Below are 16,789 nucleotides of genomic sequence, written 5' to 3'. Positions count from 1 at the left end.
CAAGCAGCCTGTGAGCTTTAGGCACATCCTTTTCTTTTTAGCTTTCTAGTTCTTCAACTAAGAACTTGCAGTGCCAGATTTGGAGATTAAAGGGTTTTTTCCATATTATGTAAGGATATGCTGACTCACACAAGGACAAGAGAGAATATCTACAAAATCAATTCAGTAGGTCAGAAAAAAATTTCATTATTGTCCTTCTTCAATGTATGTGCTATAAGTCTATGACTATCCCGTGTAGAGGAATGTTTAAGAGAGATGTGTCTGGTTTGGGCATGAAGCAGAAAGCCAGCCCCAAGAGATCCCAACCCTATTTCTAATGGTGAACATCCATGCAACCCAGTTCTAGCCTCTGCTTTCAGGGAGATATTGCTTACCCCTCCCTCTGTATGAGCATTTTCTGCTGAGCCTGTCGAGGCTTGAACCTGATCTCTGGAAAATTGATGGGACAATTTGCCACTAACTTTGACAGAACTACAAACAAATCCAAGTTTGTTCCTATTCTGTGTCTTTCTAGCTAATAGTTGCACTGTTTTCTGAGCCCTAACCACAGATCAAAAGATACAGGAATGTTCGTATGTGCCCAGAGTCATTTCCACAGCATAAAAATCTTTGCCCACTAGATCTTTTAAGTAACACAGGGTTAGATGCCACCTCCTGTAATTTAAATAACTCAGGAAACCTATTTGATATGGTTCAGGGTCTGTAGAACTTTCACAGAGAAATCTCATACTATTTTTTTTAACAGAGTTCCACAACAGAAAATAATTATAAGGAAGAAGATAAGGTGCCTCAGATTTGGTCTCAACAATCAAGTTGCTGAGTTCGAAAAGCAAAAGTTCACCAAAGTAGCAACAATAGAGATTGTATCTGTCTCAAGTCTTCACAAGAGGTTATTTTGATTTTTGGGATCGCTTCACTTACAATTTTATACAGAATTAACAGCTCACTGATTGAGTTTTAAGCTCTGTCCCCAGACAAACACAGCCATAGGCAGCTCCCAGGGCTTCTGTATTGTCTAGGAGTCAGTGGAAGTTGTTGGCACAGAACAGGCAGCAGAATTTTGGCCTCCAGCCAATGCACAACTGTGAAAGCCTCAAACCACTGTATAAACAAAAAGGACTCAGTCCCATCCAAGAACACCTTCAAAAGTGCATTATCATGCAAATATACCAACATGGCTTGTATGAAAAGCAAACAAACAGCACAGATAAACCCAGCTGTGAAATATAGCTGCAGCCTTGACTGAATGTCTCTCTTTCCCCCTCCAAAAGTGTAAGCCCAGCAGCAGTACCATTAAGACCAACACGAGTAAAGAAGCAAGCAAGAGGCGACACTTTGTTTTACAGTATGACGAAAAGTCCCTTTAGGAGTAGAGATTTCGAGCAAAGCCTGTCCAATGTGTTGAAAGGCCCAGAGATCAAGTGGTCACACAGTTCTGAATTCTTGCGTGCACTTCCAAGTGATGTGCAACACCAGAAGCTCTCCCAGAGCTGCATGAATCACCTGCATTATGAACATTTCACCCAAACAGAAGGACATGTGGTGGCCAAGGCACTGTTTAGCAGAACTGCCCTCACCCACACCACACGAGCAGGAACTCAACAGGAGAGGTTTGCTTGCATGCATCTCAGGGTGGAGAACAGAGAATAGGATACAGCAGTGAGATATCCTGAAATCTCATCTGTAATTTTTTCCTCTTACTCCTCTAAATACTGCCAAGGAATGAAACACAATCAGTTCTGTGGAAACTGGGTATCTAATTCTCTTATCCTATAACAAATTACCTGAACAGCTTTTTGCAAGCAATCACAAAAATGTAGAGTCACACCCTTTTATTTGCTGCATGGATTGAAGCATTTTCTACAAGTAGACATCACAACAGTTACCATCATCTAGTATAACTGAGGCAGAGGTAGGCTCAGACTTCTCTAAGTAGGGGAGCAGTTCCTCTGAATTAAATGTGAGCTCTAAGTTCTTATTTCATGTGAATATAATTAGTTTAATTTTCAAATATTTAAGGGTTTTTCCTATGGCTTCAGTGAAAAAGCTTATGGTGTTCAAGAGTCTGGAAGTTAAGGCTCTTATGGTGGTTCCTACTCTATGACTTACAGAGGATTTAGCCATATAACTCTTTTTGAGGGACCCAGATCAGGATCTTAATTTCAGGTACCAGTTTGATCATATATTTTACTGACAATATGAAGACAACACTTGGCTAGCAGCTCATTTTCCTTCCAAATACTTTTAAAATTAATGATCAACAAAACTACAATTTTTTTTAATTGGCAGTTCTTCCTGCGGTCTACAAGAAACATGACTAAAACTTGCAACTCACATCAAGGTCTGGCAGAGTAAATGTGCATGTATACCTGCTGCACTTGTGTGTGCTGACTGCAAAATGGTACAGACAGTGCATGGTGAGACCCTGTGGTTGGTTTCTGACTTACAGACACACTTTTGTCTGCCTGAGAGAGTAAAGCACCGACCTGCACTGCATGTGAGTATCAGAAACCCTTCAGTGTCACCCTATCACATGTGCATGGGGCACCAAATAGATTCTCAGAGACCTCAGTTCTTTTCTTAGAAGTGTTATTCATGTGCTACATGACCTTTGGAGCATCCCTGCGCTCCTCTGCACTTCTACTTCCTCTCCCAGGGCCTGCTTTCTCTCACTGCAAATTCTTTAGAGCAGAAAGTTTCTCATTTTTTTCATCCTTCAGTCTCATGCAGGGGTGATGAAATACAAAACATAATAACAACTGAGAAAAACAAAAACTTATAAATTCCTTTATAGTTCATGGATGTTATAATTTTGTCCATGAGGACAAGATGGAGCATTATACTCTTGCAATTGTCTCTTTAAGACATGCCAGGAAAACGCAAGTTGGATCTTTGGTTGAATTGTTGAATATATTATTAAGAAAAAAAATTTTAAAATCTCACATTGCAGACTCACATCCCTTGCAAAGTTGGTCTGCCTTTCTTTTTTTAACCTCCCACTGGGCCAAAATAAAGCGTCTGCTTGCCAAAGAAAACGTTGAGTTTTTGAAGAGCTGACACATGGGAAGCAAACCCGAGAGTTTAGATGGCTAGCTCTCCACCTCTCACGGACGGAGACCCTCACCGGGAGTCCCGGAGCAGCAGTACCCGCTGGCTGCGGGCTGCCCGCGCCCAGCTCCCCGCGGGTGCCGCTCCCGAGCCCCGCAGTGTCCCCGCGGTGTCCCCGCGGTGTCCCGGCTGTTCCAGCGGGACGGAGCCGAGCCCGGCTCCCCCGGCTCCTCCAGGTGTCAGCACAGCACTGCCGCTCCCGCGCTGCTCCTCCGGCGCGCCGTGCCGAAGGGCGGGCGTCTGCCTCCCTCCCGGCTACATTTGTTTTTCTAATTTCTTTTTACTTCAAGGTTTACCAGCTGCTTTATTACCAGGCTGAGCTTTCCTTGCAGTCTCTCCCTCTCTCCTCCTCCTTCCCCTTTTTTTGTTCCTCGAGACAATCAATGTCTCTGGTCCCAGCTGCCACTGCTGATTTTTCATTACAGTTTAATTTAAAACTGGGATTGGAATGGAAATGTCTTTTTGCCATTTGGGGTTTGCGAGGCCTGTGGTTTTATTGCCAAAGGCACAAATGTTAGCTACTACTGTTTTTCCAGAGTACAAGTGTAAGGGGTTTGCCAAAGGGGGGCAAAAGGGTCGTGAGGCTTGTGGGGAATGGCGAGGGGGAGGAATAAATCCATTTCGCAGAGACAAAATAACCCAATTCTTTGTTTTGCATTTATGCTGGTACACGTGCTGGTGTGTTAGAGGGAGGTGGGGCTGTAACATGTCTCTGGGCATGGATCTGTGCAGTGCACTCATGAAGCAGATGTAAAAACAGACTAAAGCTGTGCTTGCTTTCTCGGGCCAGGGGAAACCAAAACAGACTAGCTACTTTTCATTTACAGCTCCCTGGCTCTCTTGCTTTATATAGCAAGCTGAGTGTTATATAGCACCCTGCTCAGTAATAGCACTTCAAGGGGAAACAAAACTGCAGCAACGATGTGTGAGATGAAAAGGAGACCTGCTAGTTGCTTGCTTCAGTCTCTTTTCCTTGCCTACACCAGAAAGCAGAGCACTACAGACATTGCTACAAACTCTCCCAGGGAGTCAAGAGCAAGTTCTCCTAAATCAATGTTTCCCCCACATGTCGCCAGCTGGCAGAGCCTCTGCTGCTCCTGGTTTGCTTTACTCCATCTCTTCCATTCATCTGTAAGGAAATTATCAGAGAGAGAAGAAAGAAATAGCAGTGCTTCCAAGTTCAAAATTAACTTAAGCTGCATGGAAAATTTAATTCTTTCTCTTTAGAAATAAATGGAGGAGGATGTTGTGGACCGTTACAATCTTCAACTCAAATATTCAGCATCAAGACAGGAAGCTACTGTTTCCAGCATGGCAGATTTCAGACGGGAGCGCCTAATCTCCAGTCTGTCACACTAAAAACAATTACTGTCTCTCCGCCTAGAGAGTGCCTTATCTTTCCCCAGCTACATCATTTCAGATGTCAGACAGAACATCTGCATTATCTGGTGGATCATACTGACTCTTCACACATCCTAAATTGCAACCTCCTCCTGCGTTGGCCTTAGGCTTCTCTGCATCTGGAGCCTGTCTGGTGTCACTGCGGTATTCCACTGTCAGTCCACCAGTGTGGGGGGCATGTCCTGCTCTGCAGAGAGCTGTGTAGATCCTGGATTTCTTCTCCAGCATGCTCCATTTCTGTCTCTGCCAGCAAACAAGTTCAGTTACATGGAAGCACTGACAATACATTCAGTGGGACAGCACAACTTCTGGCCACGTGCAGTTCAGGCTGCTTTCCCCCCTGCTCTCCAGACCACTAATTAAACCCTGCAGTACTATGAAATACTGATTCTTTTCCCACAGTCAAGCAAAGACAGCCATTTCCATACCTTCCTGCGCTGCTCAGGACTTGTCCAGATCTACTTTTCCCTTGCACTTAACTGTAATATATACACATTTCTAAAGAGGAAGTTTCACGCTGAAAAACAGGATGTTGTGTCTGTCAGCTTACTGAGCTGATGCTCCATGTTTGCCACGATGTTAGATGGGCTGAGGCATACTGGGGCAGAGCTGAGGGCAGTTAGTAGGAGAGGATGAAAACACCGAACTTTACAATAGAACGGACCAATTAAAACTCTCAAAAAATGAAGAAGCCTGATCAGAAATGGCAGGAAAATATCTTAAGAAAGCTTAGACACAAAAGATCCACAAAGATGAACCAAGATGCCACAAAGATGAACCAAGATGCCACAGATATTTAAAGATATAGTTTTAAAGATTTTGCAGTTAAGTTCAGAAAGAAACAATAGTTTCTGCAATCACTGCAAATGAAGAGGTGACAGGATTTGGCAGAACCACAAATATGGTAAAGGCTAAACAGAAAAATGCTGAAGACTGTTATTTTCTTTCTCTTAAAGTGCATAGGTTTTTCTGTCCACTGTCTGTCATCATCCAGGAAACATTCTTTTTGTAAAGTGATCTTCCTGTATCCTTGTCAGCCTCCAAATTTAATTTTCAACATCTGTTTTCTTTGCTGCCCCTCTGTATCCAAGTTAGACCTATGTGCCAAGGGATTGTGACAGAAGACTAACAATGGGGGTTATTTAGTCTTAGTGATGCCCTGTTCACTTACAGCCTTGGACAAAGACTTGGCTAATGCCCACAGATAAATGCAAACAAACCAATCCTGAAATAAACAAACAAACAAAAACCAAAAAAAACCCAGTTTCTCATAGTTTTTCTTCCCCCTCTATACAAACAAGTTCTGCTGAGGTCACTGAATAATTAAAAAATAGATCAGTTAGAAGAAATTTTGATTAATTGCAATGGTTGGCCCAAGGTAAGTTGGCCAAGTGTTTTATTAGAGAAAGGAAACAAACTCTTTATCTCTCAGTTCTGAAATGAATAGAAGTGCCCAGACAGGCTCATGCTCCTGAGGAGCAGCTGTGTTTATGAGGAGGGGAAAGCATCCCAGGCACACTAGAAGAAATCATCTATTTCTGCAAAAGGTGTTCGATGGATTACCAAAGCCTGTCCTAAACTGGGGAACACAAAAAAGCACCAAGAGAAGCATTCCCAAGGCTCAACTGGAGGCACTAGCTCAGGGTTCAAGCTCATATTGCTCTATGGTGGCTCATTGTCCCACACTGCTCTCAGTACCAGGAACTCCTGCCCAGGTACTGACACAATTTCATGCTGGCCTCCCTGGCTGTTCTTGGTGATTTTTTATCAAGGACTGTCTAGCAGGATTCTCCAATTTGCCAGTCATCATGGCACCTCTTACGCACAGAACTTCTTTTTCTCTCCTTTGTTCAGATCTTTATTACCTATTTGTGGGAAAATAATACAGGAACAGATAAATCTCCAAGGTCAGCTCAGACTGTAATGTAGGGTGACTCAACAAAATAATATCTCCCACATTAACACCTGCAGTTTGCTCTCACACTTTGCTGCATTCTTCATCTCTGACAGTTTTTCTTCCTCAGAAACATTTCACACTTTTTTGAGAGCTTTCCACCTGAAGATCCCACAGAAGGCTACAGACAGAAATAAATGAAGCCACCCAGAATCTCAGAGTCGAGAGAAACTGAGAATGTGATAATGTGGCAAGTTATCTATTGTTTATGTTTAAACTTCTAAACTCTGTTGAGGCTAAAGGGCTCCCCAGAATGTTAAAGCAAGTCCTTCAAGTGGTCTCAAAGGAACAGCAACTCTCTCTTCTGCTCTTAGGGGTAATTACTAGCTTCTACACTGATGAGCTTCCCTGCAGGAATGTGAGGGAGGTTTGAAGAACCCTCCTAATTGTACATGAGGCTGTGATAAAACCATGGAAATGATCAAAAGACAATCTTCTGAATGCCGGCATAGCAACTCCATGGGTACCAAGAGAAAAAGATGTTGATTCAGCCTGTAGTGTTCTTGATACCAGTTTTTCTTGGGAGACATTCTTTGTCAGGACTTCTAGCTCAAAATTCCCCAAATACTACTTCTGCCAGCCTAAGCCCTTAAAACCACACATTTAAAATCCCCCAGCACATCTGCACTCCAGGCAATCATTGGGAGAAACATGTTGCTTTTTAGTTTTCAGACCTAGCTTACCGATCCTTCTCTTATGCAATGGTAAACAGAATTCTAGTGGTTTGACCTTTCTCACTGAATTCATGTAAGCACATGAAAACAATATTTCTTATCCCTGCCGCTCCAAGCACATTTAAAACGTATGGGGTAAAAACAAACCAAACCCAGCCTACTCAGGTTTAGTACACACTAAGACAATACATTTCCATCTCAGTAAGGATAAAACACAGTGAGTCCTACAGCAACACTGGAACATCTCTTGAAGGCATCACCAAGTTCATCAAATTATGTGAGTTGTGTGTACACTGTACAAGAAGTAAGTCATTATCTAACTGCAACGTACGAATACAAAAATATCTAGGATGACTAACACACTACATCTCCACAAGATTTAGAGTAAGGTAAATATTTTCTGAACAATTTCAGATCTTGTCTTGTTGGGAAGTTGATTAAAGCTTCAAGTGTCTTCCTGTTCAGGAATACTACAGCTGTCATCTGTTCTTTTTAGAGTGAGAATCCTATCCAGGTTTGTTAGCCTGTATTTATAGATTCAACTATGGAAAAAAATGTAGCCTTAATGTTAGCTGTCCAGTTTAACAAGAAAATGGATTTTTGTTCTTATTTGCTGCTATAGAAATTTCTTCAGAAATCTCATGGAAAATCTCATAAAGCCCAGGTTAGCTGCCACATATGGGACACATTAACTCTTCATTTCTGCTGGTACTTAGCACATTTTTTTCTGGTGACTACACTTGAAATTTTTGTGGTTTTGTTTTGCTTTGCACTGCAGAGCACTCTCTTGACTTGATTTGGTTTTGGAAAGCAAATGGTATTCTAATGGTAGAATACAGCCCTGGTATATCTGAGAGGATCAGTTGGTTATGTTAAATTGTATGAAGCCCCATTCAGATTTTTTGGCCGAGAGAAGAGTCTGATCTTTCCTTTTCTTGGGATTTCAGTGTTGGCTATTGTTGCACCAAAGGCTTTTCCCCATGTCAAGCAAAGGCACATCTAAGGGTTATGCATTTGGACATGAACTCTATCCCATTCCCCAGTGATGGTGGAAAGTGAATCTCCCATATTTCAAGCGGTCTCTGAAGTGTGTGTGTGTGCACATGTACCTGTGTATACAGGGAGCTTCTCTGGGCACTTAAGGAGGTAGCATCCTGTTGCACACCTATTCTGGTGCTTTTGGCATATGTCTGTTGGAAAGGGCTGCTCATCCTCACCAGATGAGTATCTCACTCTCATCCCGATGGGAAAACGGAAGGATACTACCAACAACCACACATACTTTCTCCCATCTGAAACCCAGAAGTTCTGGGGATCTAAACAGTTCCTCGGTATTGTGGGAGAGAGCAAGGAAAAAAGCCCTCTTTAACAGACAATAATATTTCCAGGTTTCAGCCATTTATTTTCAAAAGCCAGAAGGCAAACCCTGTCAAGGTCATGTGTAGAAATAAGTTTTCTAAGTCACAAAGCAATAATGAGGATCTTCAACAGACAGCTGCCCGTGGAATCTGTGGAACACACTTCAGCTCCAGCACGCTTCTCATGCCCCTGGCATCCCCTGACATGTCCTGAAACAAAGCAAAGATGTTGCTCCAGCACAGCCCAGCTTTGTGACAGCAGGGCTGCTTCAAAAGGGACTGAGTTGTATTGGCAGGGAAAAGTGGTGAAAGTGGTACAGCATTTGGCAACACCAAATTTATCCAAGCTGGTGTGATTAGCACTTCTTTTTCTTAACCTTTCTTTTCCTCAAAAGTGTAAATTATGAGAGGCTGGAGGGATTTTTTAGTCTTTGCGTTTTGTTTGGATGATAAGCGGGCTTGGTGAACTGAATGTGCTTAACAAAGATGCACACTTTGTATCCATATTTATGGCTCTGAAATGTTCAGCTCAGACCATTAGGAAAAGGGTTTGTGTATTTAACCTTTCTCTGGGGACTGGACTACAGGAAAGGCAAAACCTGCCAGATAGTGAAGGTCTTTCCTTATAAATTCAGGGCTATTTTCAGTTTACTAATGTAAAAAGTCAGTGAGATGAAGAGTGAAGTGATCCGTTTCCAGCAGAAAAAATGTCTGAATCTTCATTAATAATTCTTTATAGATGGATGTGCGCCTTTATCTGACAGTCTGACAAGCCATGCTAAACAACAGTTACTGCACAAATGGAAAAGATATAATCTCACTACCCAGTCTCATGGTGCTTCCATTGCCATGTTGCATTATGACTGGAGTCTCCACCTTCCCAGAGAGACATGGCAGCAGGGTTATTTTGTTAGGACTCGCACAAATGTGCTCATGATGAATGAAGTTTAGTGCTTTGACATGGGAATGTGTTTGGAAACCAGAGCTGACGCATGATATGAAGAAGGGAAGGGAAAAAACGAGAACTCAAATGTATTATCTTACCCTTGATCTGCTTGTCAGTGATAATTAGAAAAAGCCTATATCAAAAGCTGAGCTGCAAACTGCCCAGAGGATGGGATTTCATAGTTCCCAATTAAATGTCCTAGCTGGCTTTTGCCAAGCTAGGTTAGTGGATATTAGTGACATGAGTTCCATTCCTGGCTTTAATTTCCTTGAAAAATAGGTGACTTCTGCTTGTAGTGGTTATGAGGCAGTGGAAATGAAGACTTCCCTTTTGCCATACCCTCACATGCAAGGACAGAATAAGTTCAGTCATTTTACTGTACTCTATGTGCTGAAACCAAGTCAAAACATCTCCAACCTTTGGACTGGCTCAGAGCAGTCCCATCTAAGGTATTGAACCCATCTCAGCTGCTGGTGGGAATGGTGTGACTTCGTATGCAGCACCAAGTCTGTGACAGTGACACTGCAAGGGAAAGAACAGCTTATAAATCTGCTAGCCTGGGCTGATTTTACAATGACAAACACACTCTAAGCTACTGAATTGTTTGCCTTCCTCCCTCTTCCTGATGTTATCACTATTTCCTAAACCCTGCCTATCAGGCATGCTTTGTTAATAACCCTCCAACTCTCTCCAGAGCAAAGGTTGCCCAACAGCTTTCTGATCTTCCTGCTGCCTGTCAGGAGAGGAAATCACAGCTTTCAGGAGAACCTGACAGAGGGAACTGGATAGCACACTGGGGTCAAGGGTAAGAACGCACGAAGAAGTGAGAAAGCACAGGCCCTCCAGCTGGCTGCACAGGAAAAGCTTTGCCTTTGCTTTGCTTTCCCTTGTTTACTGTCGGGATGTTCCAGGAAGAAACTCAGCAGGCTTTACATCTGAAACAGCCAGCCAAGCACAAATCACTGCCCACAAAGCAGCATGAGGGAGAAGAATGACAACTAAAAATCTTGGCTTAAGTTTTTGATGACTTAGATCTTTCCTCTTAAGCAAAGGGTTCTGAAAGTGTAGTGGACAATGCTACCAGCATTTCACACAGCTGTTACATTCTGGCTCATCTTGACTGCTGTCTGTGAGAAGTCCCAGTCAAACCAGAAGTACCAAAGTGTCATCAGAATATATCAAGCAACTCCTGCAGCAAAGGAAAAACTTTTGCAAATGATTTTCCTAAGACTGTTACCTGGAATAAGAACGGCTGAAGCAAGGTTTGGAGGGGAAAGTGCTCTAAGAGGTGCCCTTACGTGAAAAGTGTGTTTAAAAGTGGAACCTCTGGCTGTTCATCCTGGTCTATTTAGGTCACAATTACAAAGCTGGGACAGGAGAAACCTCTGCATACCCTCCCCCACCTTTCCTGGGTGTCTCCAGGTCTTCATGTTTTTCCAGCCCTTAGCCTGAGCAAATGTCTCCTGTCTCTACCAGCTCTGCAGCAGCCACAGGCAGCTACCTTCTTCACAGGGTAAATTTTCCATGCACTGGTCAAGAAAACCAGATAGGATTGAGCTTGAAGGAGTAAGGAATGGTGTGTTTCAAACTATCTGAGTTCAGATTTACTAAAAATTGTCAAAACAAACTGCTGAAAAGAATTTATAATTTTTCCTCATGAAGAATTTTATAATGGTGACAAGGCAAAGACATAGTTATAAGAGATGCTTGTTGTAAAAGGCTATAACATTTCTGCTGAAAAAGAAAAAAAGAATATTCTTCCACAACAAAACCAAATCCCACAGGAAAAAAAAAAAAAAGAAAAAATAGGGAAAGCAAGCCAAGCAATTTTCCAAACAATTGGTAACAAACAAACCCTCCAAACCATTTTCTTGAAACATGATTTTCTGTCATGATGATCATATAAAACAACCATCACCATCTGTACATGAGGTTGTGCCTTAGAATTCTCTTTTTCATGAGTTTCTGGAACAGATAAAGCAGTGTTTTACTGACTCAGAAACTGAGGCAGGAATGAGAGAAATGGTTTCATCATCATTATTCAGTGGGCCAGTAGCAGAAAAGAATAGGGTACCAGCCAGTGCCAAATCTTCACTGGGCCTTGACAGAGTGATTGATCAGAGATAGTGAAAATGCAATTGGCAGTTGTTGATCAGCTGGCATTCAGTTTGATTTTACTTAGTTGCAGGGTAAAAGGGGAAAAATCTTCTGTGGGACAAAGAGAAATTGAAGTGGATCAGAAGAGAAAAAAAGAAAAAATTTAAAAAATGAGTCAGTCTTGGCATATACTGAAGGTCCAGACAGAATCATCTCAGGGACTCCAAAAAGCACTGAGGGATTTTGATCTTCCTGTTAATTGTTTCATATTTGTTTTTCAGATAGCACAAAAAAGCCAAGTCAGTACCCAGGGGAGTAGCAGGCAGCTGTTCAAAGACCGGTCTCTGAAATATCAATGTTGAACATGAGTGTCCAGGAAAAAGAAAAATAAGCAGAAACAGGGAGGAGTCTACAGAGGAGCAAGCTACAAAGCAAGCAGCCATCCCACAATGAAAGACACACTGAGCATGTTTTCCCAAGAGCAGTCACAACCTTTACCCTAACTGCTGCACTTTCCAAGGGTGGGAAGGAGCAAGGGTAGCTCCTCTTGATAGAAGCCATTTGTGTTTTCTACATCCGGAGCTGAGACTGGGCATGTACACAAGCGAGTATTTGCGGCTCCAGAGGAAAAAATCAAACCCAAAAATATTGTCAGAAAATTAATTAGAAATATACAGAACTGATCAGAGTGATAAGACAAGCCAAAAAAGAAAACAACTGAGAGACAGAAATATTAATTAAATATGTGTGACTCCCTTCACAAGGAAATTAATGCCATGAGGAAAAAGGTAAGTTTCAGTAAAGGGGGCAGGAACTGCTACCCTTCCAATTTCAAAATGCTCTTTATAATTGCCATTGTTTTGGAGAAACACTTTTCCAGAAAATTGTTGGCTTGGATTTGAAAATGTCATTAGACTTAACTGAAGATGCAAAGAAAACACAAAGGATTAAGCAGATGGGGTAGGTAATAAAATGCCAAACCTCCCCCTGTTAATTAAACAAGCCTACCAGATGGTAATGGTGCAGAATCAGGGTCCTGAAGGGGGAGCTTAGCTGCAGGCCCTGCTACATCCTCTCCTTAAGCCTCTGATTACAGATACAGGAGGGAGGTACCAGGGGAAGGGTTACTCTGTACACCTTCAGTTTGCCTTTCTTCTTTTTGTCTCTCAGAGTCAAGACCATAGGGCTGACCAGTTTTGATGAGTTGCAGTTTTTGTGAGTCCAGGGATGAGAGAGGTCTCAGAATTATGATAAAGGAAGAACAGTTTATGACAGACACTGCTTTCTTCTGAAAAAAAAAATTAAAAAAACCCAACTCAAAGTCATCCCTTTGGATTATGGACACAACTTTGTGTTTTCCATGGAGACAGATATTTTTAAAAATGGATGTGATGAAAAATTCCGTGCCCCAATGAGTAACACATTGTGGAGCCTTTCCTGGACTTAGCCCAGAGTTCTAATTTCAAACTAGCTCCTGACTCACACTGCAAGAGCTAGTGGTGGACAGTTAATCCTTCACTTGAGATAAAACCAACATTAAACATTGCCAACATTCTTACATTTATTACATTTAAAAATCAGACTTTGTGTCTTCGCATGATTTGTAGTATGCAACTGATTTTGGTGGATTTAGTTTACTTTCTAAGTTAGTAAGAAATGCATATAGTTTCTTTGTCCCATGTTATTCATCAGGCAGTTTTTTACAAAGCAAATTTCAGCTTATAAATCTGTGGCAAGTTCACTTCCATGGTATCACTGATCACTGCAGTCACAAAGCATTGTCTTTTCATCTTTGATGAAGTGACTACCATAGTCCAAAGCATTTTCATCATATGCCCACTGATAGGCTGTAGAAATGAGACTTAATCAAACCATCCTAAGACCAGGTCTTCTCTGTCTATAGGTCAGTGGTAGGAACATTCAGAGGAGCTGCAAATACCACAAAAGGCTCTTTTCCTCTTGTGACAGCCTCTCACATTATAACCCTAACAATTTTGCCCTAAGACCCAGAAACAGGGGCTCTTACGTGCCTATGCATAAATGCATACAGTACCGATGCACAGCCCTGACAATCTAAGAAAACTGTATCTCTATTCTATAAAAGCAAGCTAAGGCCCACAGAGGTGTCATGACTTGCTGACACAGGAACTGAGCTCATATCTCTTGGCTTTCCAGCTCCCCAACCACCAGATCTCTATTAACTACACAGCAGTACCTCTATTCAGTGGCATTTAAGGGCCACTCAATAGCTTTTTTAAATGCAGAAGCAATTTCTACTCATCTACTGACACTATATATGACAATTTTTTTTCCATCCGGAAAGCCTCAGTGGTAGAAACTAAGTTAGGAAAGGCACACTAAGAAGGACTTGACTGTCCAAATCAAGGCAAGACAGTTAATTAGTTTAACAAGGTATAGGAAGAAAGCCTCAAGAAAGAGGGTAATTATAAAACCAGTGGCTGGTAGAATGCAGTCTTGTAAGAGTCAAGACCTAGATTAGCTCTTTCTGTAGAACGATATCAAGACTATCCCCAAAAATAATATTTTTTCACTGAAAAATCTGACTGCATGGAGCACAGCCTCTGTTCAGGCCAGGAAACCATGCAGAGAGAGACCCCCCAGGAAAAAAAAGACAGCAGCATTCCCAAAATAGAAGATGGAAACCAAATTACCCAGGCTCTTCCTGATAACCTTGCAAGGAAGAGATTGTACTTTTGAAAGCTGAAATCTTTGCATGGGACTCTGAGGGTCAGACCAAATCAAACCTCAAGTATGTTGCCAGTTAGGGAGAAGGATGCTTGTTGTTACAAAGAGAAGTGAACACAAACTCCTTTGCTAAAATAGGCTCACACTAAGTAGTTTCTCACAAAACCCACAGTTTTTGCTGGGTAAAAATAACACCTTCTGAATGACCTTTAGGACATGTTGAGGAATATATTCTTCACAATACTCTGCTTGAAGAGGCCAAGCTACCTCACATACCAAGGACATGCCAATTTAGATACCTCCTAGGCATAAAGGAGTTCTCACAGTCTCACATATTCTCCAGGGTAGATGAAGGACTGAGGGAACTGCTGATGGGTGGGAAACAGCACTGCCACACAAACATGCTCTGTTGGTTCAGAGTAAAAGATTCTTCTCTGTGTGAGAGATATGACACACTCTCCAATAAAAGGGCATGTGCCAGGATCCAAAGCCAGCACCAAATCTCTTCCCAAACTTCACTCTCTCACTGTCCACTCTTTTTCCCTTCCTCCTTTTGCATGCTTCAGTGAGCCTCACAGGTTAACTCCAGCTGCATCCACTCACCAGACACTGATCCCTCAGCTGTCTGCTTCCAGCCTTTTGCACCTGACAGGAAAATGGAGTTTTGGACTTGGCTCAGATGCTGCAGTGATAACGGCCATGGAAATACCTTTAGTTAAAATAAACAGCATTGCACCAGCCTTTTCCATTTTAGGACACTGAAGTCACCACACACAAAACTTTAGCCTCTTTCTTCCCTCCCTGTCCCTCTATAAGAAAGAGATGGGGTCACAGCCCAGCTAGGTTAATGCCTAGGATGAGGAACCTCCCTGAATGTCTGAAGAATCCTTTAGTGTTTTAAAGATCTTTTGAAAATCAGAAAATGCCACATATATATAGGCACTCTGGAAGTAAACTCTGTGAGTGCACTGCAGCTGAAGTGCAGATTGCAGTGAGGTCAGATGCACATTCAGACTGTTCTCTAGGGCACTCAGAGATGGGGTGCTTGCCTTGGAAACCCAGTCAACAGCCAGCAGCTGCCCTTGAGACTGCTCCTCCATACGAAAATGCATCCATTTTCTGCAGCAACCACTGGCAGATCTTACTGTGTATATGTGCCACACAAACCAGCTGACAGCTCATGTTCTTCACCCAGGTGGTGGTGACTGATACCTAAGGACAGGTGAAAGAAAAGAAAAAAGTCTCTAACTTCCAACACCCTCTATTCTTACTCTCTATTTCATCTTGGAAAATAAGGAACAAATGCAGCAGTAGGGTTTTTTTGTGATACTCTCATCATTGGGAAAGAGAAAATAATTTGTCATTCCTTGGTCTGATGGAAACTGTGTTTAAAGAACAAGTCCCTGCTGACAGTGTTTTTTATCCACACAAGCTGTCAAGAAGCTTAGTTGAGGCCATTCAGCAACCACATAGATCAAATGAGATCAGCACAGCTCAAAGCCCAGAAGTTCCTGCAGGAACTTACAGGATGCCCTTCTGCCTGTCCCTACAAGTAGAGATTTAAGATATACTTAGTTAAATTTAATCACAAATATGTGTATAAATCCATGAACAGGATAATGAAAACTGATAAATGTGTAGTTGCATCTGTGTGACCCAGTATTGACTCAGCAAAATGAGCACCTCCAAGGCTGATGTTAATAAATGAATCCCCCATAAGAGCAAGACCTGATGCAGAGCAGAGTGGCATTATTTTGGCACTAGTAATAGATAGGGGCAGGCAGCCCCTATTAAGGAGATTTGAAATATTTTTTTATCTCCTTTCAGCTTTGTCTAAGACTTAACTCTTTCCCCTCTGCTGGGAAGGGAGTATACCTGCTGCTGTTTTATTCCTGTGTGTAGGTAAATCAGAAAGGTAGGAACTGTCAGCAATGTGGGACACCTGCATTCTTCTCTCTGGACAAGGCACTGACCAAATAATTTGGTCTTTTCTTTTGCTTATTCCCAGAAGGGATCATACTAATCCTCAGGCAAAAAAGAGCTTTGTCAGCGCCTTCAGCAAAAGCAGTAGAATGAGGGCTCAAATTACTGTTTTATATGCCAAACCTGCAAGTGCTGAAGTGAAAAAATAGACAAAAAAAAGTCAGTGTGGAAAAGCTCCAAGGGTAGAAACCACTTCTGGTTGCAAAGCTGACACCAGTTTTATCCTTGGGAGCAGAACAATATGTGAAGAATTTGGATGGCTCAGAGACTTAGCAAAATTTGAAGAACAGTAAGAAAAAGAAAGTTAGATGCTAATATGGTTCTTTAAAACTTTTGTTGACTTAAATGTTCATTACAAACTGTATTCTCTAAGCCTCACAAAGATTCATGGCACTGCATCTCTGTGTTCTGTAGTTCTCTTATCAGGATACGTGGTTCAGACTGTTTTTCTTTATGTACTTTCTTCAGTTTCATGGAGTGGAGATGCCTGATTTTGGGCAAATCATTCCGCTGCTCTGCCTATTTATCTTTTTCATCATGTCCTGCAAATTATTTTATACAG

The 16,789-nt window shown here is 42.0% G+C and overlaps 1 long non-coding RNA gene across 1 annotated transcript in view; it reads right to left on the bottom strand.

Moving 5' to 3' along the window:
* Window positions 1-12,618, bottom strand: part of LOC130255664 (uncharacterized) — a 97,658-nt gene extending 85,040 nt beyond the window's left edge. The window contains exon 1 of the long non-coding RNA XR_008840963.1: window positions 12,547-12,618. This is a non-coding gene — a long non-coding RNA (uncharacterized LOC130255664). The remainder of the gene's footprint in view (window positions 1-12,546) is intronic.
* Window positions 12,619-16,789: the final 4,171 nt, after the last annotated feature.

Source organism: Oenanthe melanoleuca, chromosome 7 (assembly GCF_029582105.1).
Source record: "Oenanthe melanoleuca isolate GR-GAL-2019-014 chromosome 7, OMel1.0, whole genome shotgun sequence".
Taxonomy (NCBI): domain Eukaryota; kingdom Metazoa; phylum Chordata; class Aves; order Passeriformes; family Muscicapidae; genus Oenanthe; species Oenanthe melanoleuca.
Note: the sequence above shows the minus strand (reverse complement) of the source record. Positions and strands in the feature narration are given on the sequence as shown.